This window comes from Pleuronectes platessa, chromosome 17 (genome assembly GCF_947347685.1).
Source record: "Pleuronectes platessa chromosome 17, fPlePla1.1, whole genome shotgun sequence".
Lineage (NCBI taxonomy): Eukaryota > Metazoa > Chordata > Actinopteri > Pleuronectiformes > Pleuronectidae > Pleuronectes > Pleuronectes platessa.
In genome coordinates this window covers 7,148,544-7,156,499 of record NC_070642.1, presented here as the reverse complement: position 1 = coordinate 7,156,499, position 7,956 = coordinate 7,148,544, and positions in this window count along the sequence as shown.

The following is a 7,956-nucleotide window of genomic DNA, read 5'->3' as shown; positions in this document are numbered from 1 at the left end:
ACTCCCAATACAGCTCATACACTACTTGTGGCTGTTTATGTCCTTTAAATCCAAATGTGTATCAATGATACACAGTCAGTCAGTGAAGCACACTTTCCCAACTCAAAGGGATTATGGAAGGGAGGCAAGAGGAAACAGATCCGGTTGCAGCCTGTGATGCTAAAGAAGTAGCAGAGTGTAAGTAGCACTGTGAAACTCTTCAAACCCAACACACTAGATTTCTATGAGTTTAAACCTACCCTACTCACTATTTTCTGTGTTAACAAAGATTCAAACCTCTTGCCGCTCATGGTGAAGAACTTACAGTGAATGAAAAAGCATCAAAGGGATGAGACACGCCCCCTGCACCCCCTAACTTTTTTGTTGTAACAATGCCATTTCATATTGACGTCATTTCTATATTGCAACCAACTGACTACGCCTCCCCTCTTCCCTCTCCCTCCTAGCTTTAGGGATGCATACTTCAGGCTTAACTATCCAATAGGATGCGAACACCTACATGTAACATAGAGAGTGACAGCAATTCTAGCCATTAGAGGTAGAGGGAGATACATGCACATGATGTGGGAGACATCTTGAGACCTGTGGGGGACAATTGCTCATGTTACTCTGTTAGCGTTTGCATATTGTTCCACCTTCGGGTCTCCTTGATGCATCAAACTCTTCTGCCTAAGACAGCAGCTGCTGCCTGAGTTCTCCTTTCACCAGCTTTCAGAAAAGTTTCATAACAGAATTGATAATGATGAATTAAGGTAGTCATCCAAATGCATGTGAGATAAGATAAGATGAGAAAATGGATTCCTTATAAGTCCCACAAATACAATTTTGAATTGTTAACAGGATAAGTGTGGAGTAAGGAGTGTAAGAAGAACTGCACACCAACAGATTAATGTGCTAACTAGATGTCATTATAACAGTAACAAATTAAAATGGTATATTCAGCTCATGTTGTTGTCAGGTTTATACTGTTTGTACTGACTTGGTGCTGGTTTTGACTAAATGTAAACACATTTGTCTGTTTGCAACTTTCACGTTTCAGTTAAGCTCTCAATCTTTCTCTTCTTCCATGTTGTGTTGTTTTTTCCTTCTTCTTTCTTTCTTTCTTTCTCTCTCTCTCTTTCTCTCTCTCCATCTGCTCCCTCTATTCACCTGTTCTTAATTCATCTACCCCATCACTGTTTCTCTCTCCATTTCTGTCTGTCAGTGGCATTTTTTGGTTCTGTCTGTCTGTCTGTCTGTCGCCCCATCCTTCTATATTTTCAAAGCATACATAGGAGACTATATATAGATTCACAGCATCATTACCAGCAGCAGTGGCCGGGAAAGCGAGCGGCACTGAGATGATGAAGCGGGAGCACACAGCGGGGCTCTCTGTGATGGATGGCATAAAGAGGAGACTCGTGAGCCTCATATGGAAAATCTATGTAAGCCAAGCCAGTTCAGGGCTGCAGCTTGCTTGACTGCTTGCAAATTCATTAAAACTACAGCTCTTTGCTTTGTTTAAGATGAACTGTCGTTTTTACTGTATTTTACAGGTTTTCTGAAGGTTAGTAGTGCCCGTCGAAAATTTGCATTAAACTCCTGTTCACATCAAGGGGCCTTCTGTAATCTGACAACTTTATTGTAATCATCCAGGCGGGGGCAGGTATTGAGTGGGTGAGGAGGTTCCTATGGTTCATTATCCACTGACAACTAGCAGCAAAGAGAAAAGGCTTGAAGGCAGGGTGGTAAATTTATTTTAGTGATGCTCATAAATGCCTGACATGCTACTTGATTGGACTGAGGAATCAGAGGAGATGCAGAAATTCATGATCATTCATCTGTTGCTTCACTAATCTGGAATACTGAGGCTCGTACAGGTTGCAGAACAGCAATAGAAAGGATAAATGTGTGTTGCTGCAGAATTTAGAATAGTTAAAGAACTAAAAGAAGATAAGGTGGCAGTTTAAATAGAGGGAGTAAACAATGTTTTAAATAAAGTCTAAGTGCTACATTAAACTGGCAGAAGTGTAAGTAATGAATTTGGCTGGAAGGAGAAGTCCCTTAAATAAATTATTGCCAGTTAAAGTGGGTAACCTGGAGGATGTCACTTATCAGTCACTTATTGTGGCAGTTCATTTATTTCTTCTTAAAATTAAATAAATTGAGATCTACCTTGGTTACTCAATTGAAAGCAGATCAGTTATCTGTTAAATAACCAAAATTGTCCGTTGATGTGTGAGGGTTGAAAGAACTGAACTGTCTTATGAAATATTAGCGACATAACAAACTGCACTTCAGTTACAAAATAAAATATGAAAGCAGTTAAAATGTTAATGGGAAACCAATAAAAGCAGCGGAGCTGTCAGTTAAGGAACTGGAAGGGCACTCCGGGGAGCGGATACCACCAACAAAGCCACTGATTGGCCACTATTTCACCATAATGCAAATAGATTTTTTTAGATTTTCTGCAAATTGCTCACATTAAACTCAGGCAAAATATCCAGTCTCTGATAATCTTGAAAGAAACATTACGTACAGTAACTGAATTATAAACCCCACAAACTTATTTTGATTCACAATATCTGGATCATGATCCAAATTTGAGCTGAATCTGATCTGCTCATAGATATTTTTCACCTGCTTGGTTTAACTAAAGTTCTTTGGATTATTACTTGAGAAATGCACAAAAATTTCAAAAACGCATTGTTACAGAGAAATTCTTTCCCCTAAACAGATCTGCTCCAAAAGATATTTTTTCTTCTGTCGCACAAACCTCATCCAATACATTCGGTCTTCAATCCTGTTAACAGACAAACAGCATTGCAAACATGATCTCCTTGAGACATTTAAGTTTTTTTAAAGTCTGCAGGAGGACATTATTGAGTTGTGGGAAATATAGGAACCGGTGAGACTTGGGCTGATTGTTCATCACACTGAACTGTCATCACACACAACAGATCTCTTAGGACAAGCTGATCAATGGGCCACATTTGGCCCACTTTCAGCAGCTTCAGTCCAGTGCTGTGTGATAAACCGATGCTGTAGCACTGACAAAAAAAGAAGAAACTGACAAAAATGAGGAAACACTATCTGCTGATGTTGTCCCATCAAAGAAACTGTACCTGCAGGACTTGTAAAAGTGCTAATATGCAGAAACACTTCACCGAGGGGAACATGATATTAACAGTGGAGCATTTTCAGCGAACACAATGAAATCCTGCAAGGAGTGCAAAAGTGAGGACGTAAGGAAATTCTATATTAGACATCATCCCATTACACTTTCTTACTGTCTTCAAATTTTGTTGGGGTAATGCTACACAGACCAGTGGAATTACAGTTTAATGTTGTTTTCCTTATAGTCCTGTCAATCATTTGTTGATGAATTGATGAGTTTATCTTCATGGTACCATGTATGTGTGTGGTGAGAATATTAATTCCCCATTCTGATGAAGTTAAGAGCCGCCATTGTAGGCTTCGGATAAAGGCATAAATCAAAAAGCACTGCAGTGTTGGACAGAAGAAGAATGATGAGAGCTGGAGTGAGTGTCGCAGTGTGCTAGCCCTGACTTTCTGAGCCACTTTAGCCAGACTTCTTCACTGAGCTGTGGAGACGGCAGCATCCTCTCTCAACTCCTCCTTTGGTTTCTTAGCCCCTATTTCTTTTTCTCTTTATTTCATTTATCCCTTTTATTTGATTCTTAAATTCCTTTTCCTCGTTTAATCCCATGTGTGTCCCTTTCTGTCTCCTGTAACCTTGCCACAATATTCCTCTCTTCTCCTCCTCTGTCCATCCATCCCAGTCTCTCCTTTCGCACAGCATTGACAGGATACTGACCTCTCCCTAACCATTGTCTTCTTTCCCCCCTCTCTCGCTCCCTCCTAACATTCAATGGCAGCCGTCACTTGGTCGCTCTCTCTGGCACCCAGTTGTCCCCCGCACCTCCTCAATAGTCACGCTCTGATACCTCGGATGATTACATAAGAACACAGCGTCAAACAGCCACTCTGTCATCATTGGTAGAGATGGGTGGAGAAACGCTCTCACACCACTGCTCACACAACAGAATGGTTTGTGTTTGTGGTTGTGTTAGGGCTTTGCTGGGACTTCCACCGCTGTTTCAACATTTGCACATTTCGAAACGGTTCTGGGGAAATAAAAAGGACATCTCATAGGCAAAGCAGCAGTAGATTGCTTTCTGCATGACATAATCCCCATCTGTTCAATACATAATCCTACCATCTTGAAAAGAAGTCAATGTGAAACCTGAATCATTCATCCATCCATTCATGTTCTGCTGCTTTCCCGAGGGTCAGATGCGATGGTAGTGCCGAGGCATTCCCAGGTTTGATGAGACATGTGATCTTTCCAACTGGTCTACCTCGGAAACTTCCCACATGTCAGTCTCATGCTCCATTCTATTTTCTCTCATTAACTAGAAAGATCCTGAGCTACATAAAATCCACTTGGGGAAGAAGCTCCATCCCAACCTGAAAAGTGCAAACAGTAAATCCATCCTAACCACTTGGCTGCAAAGCGCCTCAATGCATATGCTAGCCTACACCACAAATTGCAGCAGCATGGTGTAGAAAATAGCTGACTTCATTAATTCGTGGCCGGAGAGGCAAATCCTACAAGTTGCCACACATCACACCCCTTTCGTACCAAGTGCCTCCCAATCCACAACCTGAAACTCCTGCCTATCTGCTATCACAGACAGCCCTAGCCTGCCCCCTACTGGCACTTGAAAAAAGACATACTTTAGATGTCAAAGGTTACTGACTGAGCTGGATAAGTAAGGATGTATTAAACCAAACAAAAATAAAAATTGTCTTGCACGTGCCAGACCTATTTAAGGTCATGGTCTGAGGAAATCCACCGAAATTCGTAATTTGCAAAGAACAGGGAGGAAATTCTACGGCACATGGCTGCAATTTGAAATCTTCTCCGAGATCACAAACAGGATTGGTGACAAGGGACAACCCTGGTGGAAGGTAATGCCTCATGCCAACGTTTAACTTCCTGCTGAGAGTGGAGACCAGTGGTATGGAGGAGAGGAGATATTAGACTTACATTTAAGAGGAGGACAGAAGCAGGACTACAACCTAATGTTAATGTTACTCCATATCTGCTGGATTTATAGGCAACTCCTAGCTAGTTTACTCATCAGCTTAAAAAGAGAAAATATGTCAATGTTGTGTCTATGCTACTTTTTTTCTTCAAAATAATGTGAGCTAGTAACAAAGTTTTCATCTGAAAAGGTTTCCTAATGTTGATGTACAGCATGTGTACATTTTTCTTGAAGAGTAACGAACTCAGCATGGACTGCCTGTGTGGTATTGATACTATTTTTCTTATTGTCAGCCTCATTTCTGTTTTATTTAGCAATTGCTTATTTGTATTTGTATTTATTTGGTTCTATAAGTGATAACACTGATAGTGACCTGAAGTGAAAAATGGGAAGTGATGTCGTTAGAAAAATTGGTCCTAAAGAAAAACCCTTTGGTGAAAAACACCACAAAATCAGCATTTATGAATAATGGCCAAACTGTATGGGAGCGGACCAAGCCTAAAGGATTTCATCCATTTTTCTAATCAAAAGATCAAAATAATAAATACAAAATACCCGAGGCTTATATGCCTTTTTCCCCCTCTAACCACAACACAAGCTGGGCTTCACTGCAGGCACATTCAGGCTACTGACAAGCACAGAGTAGAGCTCCATGGCAAACATTGACTCCTGTTCAATTTCAGTGCAATCAATATAAATGCTCCTATACCAACAATTGCCTGAGTCCTCATCGCCCCATTACTGTGTGAAGCTAATCTGATGACAAAGCCTGGGGTGTAGGTGCACAAGAGCTTGAGAATACTGTGGGTTTGGATTCAGATTACTCTGCTTTCCCTTGTGGGGAATTCCTGTACTTTTTCTTCTCCCTTCTGTCTGCACTAATCAGTCAGTCATGGCTGCTGCTGTTCTGTTTTCTGTTTCTTCACCTGTAATTCCACTGTGGTCCTCTGGCCATTGATCGAGACAAAAAAGAAGACGCTGTTGCCATCAGTAACCTTGGAGTCCGTTGAATGAACTGCCCACTGCGGCCAAAATTGATTTTTCACAGGCAGATCAGTCTTCAAAAGGTGGAGTATGGAGTAAAAGAGAAGAAAAAAGAGAGAGGCACATATGCGATTAACAGCAAGCAGCATTAAAACCACTACCAGTGAAGCAAAGCTCTGGAGGCAGCAGCCTTAATAATAATCCAGTTAGCTACAGAGAAACAGGCAAAAGGAGGAGACAGAAATACAAAGAAGAGGCGAAGGGGGTTATGACCAAGTTAATTAGATGAAAATGCCTAGAAAGATCTAAAGTCCATAGTGCCTGGCAGATCTGAGACAGGCTGTTTAGTGTTTACTGTCCAGCAGTATGTGTGTGTGTGTGTGTGTGTGTGTGTGTGTGTGTGTGTGTGTGTGTGTGTGTGTGTGTGTGTGTGTGTGTGTGTGTGTGTGTGTGTGTGTGTGTGTGTGTGCGTGTGTGTGCGTGTGTGAGACTGCACAGCATGCTCGCAGAGAAGAAGCCAATTAGTGTGACAACACTAGGAGGCACATGGGTGTTGCAGGGCAGCGGAGCACTTGAGTGCTGCCTCCTTTTAGGACAGGCGAAAATTCAAACGTGATTCAAGCTGTGAGCTTGATGAGTCACAGCCTGTTTGGGATGTTTCCTAAACATTCTGTCAGACAGATCAGTTCAGACTGGGGGTTTTACCTGGACTGATGTTCCGTCAGGTTTCACTTGTGTTTTTTTAAGCTATGGTAGCATATGAAAAACTTGAACATGCAAACAAGGAGGATCAGTTTAGTCGAGGGTCACTAGACCAGAGGAACCTGGAAGAAACAAGGGGAGGGTGATTTGATTCTTTTGGCCTCTATGCTGAACTCGCAGCCCACCAAGAAGAAGCTGGTGTTTACATAACTGGGCAAAACACAGGGCTGACATTTGGACACTTTGGAGAGGTTGTGAGGAAGTGGCGGTGACACTTCAGTGCACCTGGTCCACAGGGCAACAGAAAAGCCTTTCCATCATGCAGCAGGGGTGACATTTAGAATCCATGTATATTCACAGCTGTTCTGGCAGCGTTCAGATTCTCACCCACGAAAACGTTAATGTTCACATATTATTTAACATCTTTCCGGCCTCCGCTTTAAAGCTAATAGGTAGAAAGGGGAAACGAGTGGGAATCAACTTTAAGTATCAAATGAACAAGTTGGATTGCCCTAGGTCCTTGCTCAGGCTGTCGAACAGGGGGCATACAGGCACTGCACTTGAGATGGATGACCAAGAGAAGAATATGGCATCAATCAATTTGAAGGAATACGATTTATGTGAAGAAAATTAAAGAAACCCAAATTTTCTGATGCCATCGTGTCTCATTAAAACTCTACTTTGTTTCACTGAAATCCAACTTGGATCCTTTAGTTTATTTCCCAATGGTGAAAAATGTTTTGGGGCGGGCTTATGAAGTGTGCCATACCAGAGCCCCTGCATTAACACAAGCATCTCAGCGCCCAGCAAGGTGTAAACATTAAAGGGATGAAAGAGAGGAAACTGTCGTCCTGCTCTGCACAGTGCCGAGGGCAAACCGAGCAGGCAGATCAAACAGGGCATTTGTTTTTGCATTGGCTTCCACCGCTGAGACGTGAACGCTGATATTGGTACATGTTTTATTTCATGCCCACATTACATGACCTCTTTTGAAGCCACCTCTCGGAAACAGCAGCCCACTGCATTACATCACCATATTAAGCTAATTTATGATCCCGTCCTGGGAGTAGATAAGTGCAGACACTAAACAAGATTTCTGTGTCCTTGCTCAGGGACAATATTAACTTATAATCCTATAAACCAGTAGTTGACTGCTGGAGATCTCCACCCATATTCATAAATCATCAAGAATAAAGTGTAAATAATTAAGCAGGTACTG